Here is a 4855-nt window from a genome sequence, read left to right on the forward strand (position 1 = left end):
TTGGTCGGATCCAGGAACCTGATGGCACAGGAGTCTGCTGGTGGATCCAGGAGCACCAGAAGCGCCTTCAGGTGACATTCAATTGTGCAAGGGAGAGGATGAAGGCTGCGGCACAAATACGGAAAGAGAAACATGATACCAAGGTGGGAGATGGCCACCTGGAAGAGCATCAGCTGGTCTACTTGGAAGATCACTCCCACCAAGGGCGAAACAAAATTCAAGATGCGTGGAGTTCTGTCTTGTACAAGATAGTGAAAGCCCCTGCACCAGGGGGTGCTGTGTATTCAGTTGCACCTTTGCATGACACCACCCAGTGGCGGCAGGTTCATCGAACCATGCTGAAGCCTGTCCCCTCTAGCCTATGTCCACAGTCTCGCCACACCGACCAGATACAGCCACAGGTTGCAATGGATGTTGGGGACCCAGACGATGGTCACTGGGCCCTCCACAGCTCCGGGTGTATCCAACAGCCCATTACACAACCCACCTTAACTGCCCCCTCTACGTCGCCTAGGCCTGGAAGTTCAAAGACCGTCCTTCAGGTTCCATTGGCAACCGAAGCCTCACACACCACTGACCACAGCCTCACCGCCCCTAGGAGAATGACTCGGGCTACTGCTGGGAAACATGGCAATCCGCATCACCTCCCGGGACCAACCAGGGGGATAGAAATAGGGGCTGTGAATTCCTGGATACCTGGCTCTAGTAGTATGGTGACAGCTGTTTTTCGCCCCTGGTGTTAGTGCTGACGACATCTTATATAGCGTCAAATCATATCTGATTTATCGCCGGGACGTCGATACAAAATGGGGGGGGGTAGATGTGGTAGGTAGGCTTTTGGGCCTGGTAAGGCCACTAGCTCAGCCCCTTTCATGGGGATCCTCCCCCTGTTTTTCCCTCACTTGCAGGCACACACCTGGGGACTGTTGTCTCATTAAGAGCTGGTATATAGGTAGCACTCAGGTTTTCACTCTTGATGCATTTGGTCCTGTGTGTGTGGCTAGGGAAGAGACTAGTCTTCCAGAAGGCACTGTAAGCAACCTGTTGGCCAAGCCCAGTAGAGGCGGCATAATCTGTTTGAAAGGTAGCTGTCGTGTGCTGGAGCCCACCACAGGAAAGGCACTGGGAGTTGTAAATCTATAGAGTTGCCTTGAACATCCTGAGATTGCTTTGCTTGAGGTAGCAGTGACTGGAACCAGATCTGGGTTGCCAGATACTGCATTGTTTGAGGGGTCATAGCCACTGCTGTTTTGCCTGTATTCTACTACACTGCCATTTATGTTATTGTGTGTTTAAAGTTGTACTGGGCCCAGCTGGTATGGGGTTGCCAGCAGTTGCTAATGTTAATGTTTTTGTACTTTTTTTCTATTGCGCGTGCAAATCTCAGTTCCTTACTCTGTTTTCCTTTTTTATAGAGGTCCTGCCAGACGAGTAGGGTGGTGCACTGGAGGTGCCCCTCTCCCTTTCACTGCATGTGGTGTGCCGTGGCTACGTGTGGACTTGTAATCTTCACTATTGTGTGTTTTTGCTGTGCGTAAGTGATAGCACTTGTGTGTGTGTATGGTGTCCGGGTCCCCCTGGTAGCACTTAAGGGTGCACCCCCGCATTCTCTGGCGCCCTCAGGGTTTGGAGGTGTTTTAATTGCCTTAATTGCCTATCGTCTTTTTAGCGCCGGGCAAGTTGACATCAACATTTATCTTTTACAGCTTGTCTATATTTTGTGGTGATGAATAAACTGTCCAAGAAACCCATGTTTTTAACTAGTGTTTAATAAACCGTCCGCCAGCCAAAATCCATGTCTCTGTGTTACTATCTGTGGGAAACCCGTATCTTCCTGTAGTTAGTCTTTCTTGGGGGTTTAACCTCAGGTGGCGTTGTCAAATAAACTAGCCTCATTATTGTGCCTCTCGGTTACATGTGCAATCTGCATGAGGTCAACAGCTGGGCCTTCACTAACTCCTAGTGTAATTCTGTTTGAAATTCATTGGGTTAAAGTGAAACGGGCCCATTATAGAACTTGTTGACTAACCCACTTGCAACCCATATTTCAGCCCATGTTTTCCTGATGTAGTACCCACATAGAACTTGAAGCTGGGACCAAGATGGGTCTTGCGTATGTTACTCAGTTGGGGCCCACTTAACACCTAATCTAATCCTGCTTGAAACCCACATGGGGCAATTGGCATGGGGCCACTATGGAACCCGCGGACAATCCCACTTGCAACCCATATTTCAGCCCATGTTTTGCCCATATAGTACCCACATAGAACTTGAAGGTGGGACCAAGATGGGTCCTGCGTATGTTGCCCAGTTGGGGCCCACTTAACACCCAGTCCTAATTCTGCTTGAAGCCCACATGGGCAATTGGCATGGGGCCACCATGGAACCCGCGGACAATCCCATATGGGACCCATCGGACAATCCCATATGGGGCCCGTTTTTTAGCCCACTTAGTACCCACATGGGCCCCACATACAAATGTTGGCTGGGACATACATATTAAGGTTGTAATCACATTATTTTAATATAACTGGTCTTGAACAAAAGTGGGTCAGTCTGAGTCATGGAAATCCAGGGCTGAAAATTAGTCCCACTCCGGCCCTGCAGGAGTCTGCCGAAAACAGCTGCCGGTCATTAGGGACCAAATGCTAAGGCTGCCCCCTGGAAGACGATGTGTTGAATCATCCATTGGAAACCCAAGCAGTGCTGTTTTTGTTTCTTTTTCCAGATAGTTACTGGCCATTGCAAATATGACAATAACAGGAGACACATTCTCTTAAAAATGCCCTTGGAATATACTGCAGTGGGGAATGGAGAAAAAATATTTTTATATCCATTTAGAGCTGGTATATATTCACACCACGGCCATCCTCCTCTGACGTCACACTGAGAAGTGTGGGAAGCTCAAATGCTGTTACCATGTTCTGCTGCTGTGTTTCAGGTTACATGTAATATAATCACATAGGGAATCTGACAAATTGTTGTCATTTCTGCTTCCCGACTGATGAACAACTGAAACGACAGTGGATAGTAAAAATTTGGAGGGATATCAGGCCATATTTCAAGGTAAAACAATATAAACATTGCACAAAAAGTAAGGAAATTTGTATTTGGCAGATTATTTTTTTGTTGTAACAATGCTTCTTGGCAATAAATCTTATACCATTGGAAAGCCTGTTTATTTCCCTTTTAAATGGTGCCACATTTGTAAGGAACATGCATTTGTGGGATAAGCAGCAGAGCTGACTATGTGGGTTGCAAAAAATTTGCCAAATCTTCTCTGCCAATGCCAAACAGCTTATTCTGCCATTGACTCTTGTTTGGTGTTTGGTCTATTGGATGATTTAAGTTTGAAGAAACAAGACATATTGGCAATTTAACAATTTATTCATTTAAGAAACAGGAGCCTCAATAGCATGTGGAAGAACCATACACAGTCACAACAGCCTGGCACCTCCTCCTCATGCTGGTCACCAGCCTGGTCACACACTGCTGTGGGATGGCATCCCATTCTTCAACCAGCATTTGTCACAGGTCAGCCAAGGTGGTTGTGTTGGTCACTCTGGCACGAACAGCACGCCCAAGCTGATCCCACAAGTGTTCAGTGGGTTTGAGGTCAGGACTGCTGGCAGGCCATTCCATCCTCTCCACTCCCAAATTCTGGAGGTAGTCTCTGATAAACCCCACTCTGTGGGGGCGAGCGTTGTCATCTTGGAGGATAGAGTTTGGTCCCGTACTGTGGAGATATGGGATTGCCCCTGGTTGAAGAATCTCATCTCGATCTCTCTCTGCATTGAGATTGCCTCCAATGATGACAAGCCTCATTTTTTCCAGTGAGGGAGATGCTGCCCCACACCATCACACTGCCTTCACCAAAAGATGTTACTCTATCGATGGAGCAATCAGCATAGCGTTCTCCGCGTCTTCTCCACACTTTGACCCTACAATCCAAATGCTGTAGGCAGAATCTGGACTCATCGCTGAACATAACGTTCCTCCACATGCTCAGGTTCCAGTGCACGTGTTGCCAACACCAGCACAAATGGGCCTGATGGTGAAGGGCAGTCATGGCAGGCCTCCTGGCAGCCCTATGAGACCGGAGATTGGCTGCGTGCAGTCTGTTCCAGATTGTCTGGGCAGAGAGCCGTCGGCCATATCATCCTGCAAACCTTGACCGCAAATCTGTAGAAGACAGCCTACAGTACCTAAGTGCCGACAGGGTGAGGAAATGGTCTTCTTGGGGTGTCGTCTTCTTGGGGTGCCGATTCTTGGAGCAGACACCTACTGACCCCTGTAGCAGGGCCCATGCTCACAGGTGATCAGTTCGTGCCTGATTGGCACCTGATTGGCAGCACCTGGGGGTACCAGAAGCTCAAAACAAGAGTCAATAGGAACAACAAAATAAGCTGTTGGCAGACATTAGCAGAGAAGATTTGGCAAATTTTTCATGGGCGCAACCCACATACTCAGCTCTGCTGCTCACCTGCAAATAGGTCCAAACTGGTGAATAAGAAAACAAAATACTGCCAAACAAAACTGAACTTAATGAAAAATGCTACACAACTTTCCACAACTGTTTCAGAGCCTGGATCTTCAACCCAACCAGCACAGCCCGAAAACCTCCAAAGCAGCAGCTCTGTTCTTGCTGAGACTGTCACCGGAGTCGACACTGAAATGACCCAGGCTGGTTCCGACTGTGTGGAAGATTGTTGTTGGGACATCAAGACGGGTAAAGCTGTACAGCTAATTATAGACAAAAAGGAGACCGCTAGATCATTTGGCCAAAGACAGAGGTACTTCATTGTCAAAGGTCAAAGGTTTTTTATTTGTCATTTCTTAGTACTGAGTACAAAAA

This window comes from Myripristis murdjan, chromosome 4 (assembly GCF_902150065.1).
Source record: "Myripristis murdjan chromosome 4, fMyrMur1.1, whole genome shotgun sequence".
Taxonomy (NCBI): domain Eukaryota; kingdom Metazoa; phylum Chordata; class Actinopteri; order Holocentriformes; family Holocentridae; genus Myripristis; species Myripristis murdjan.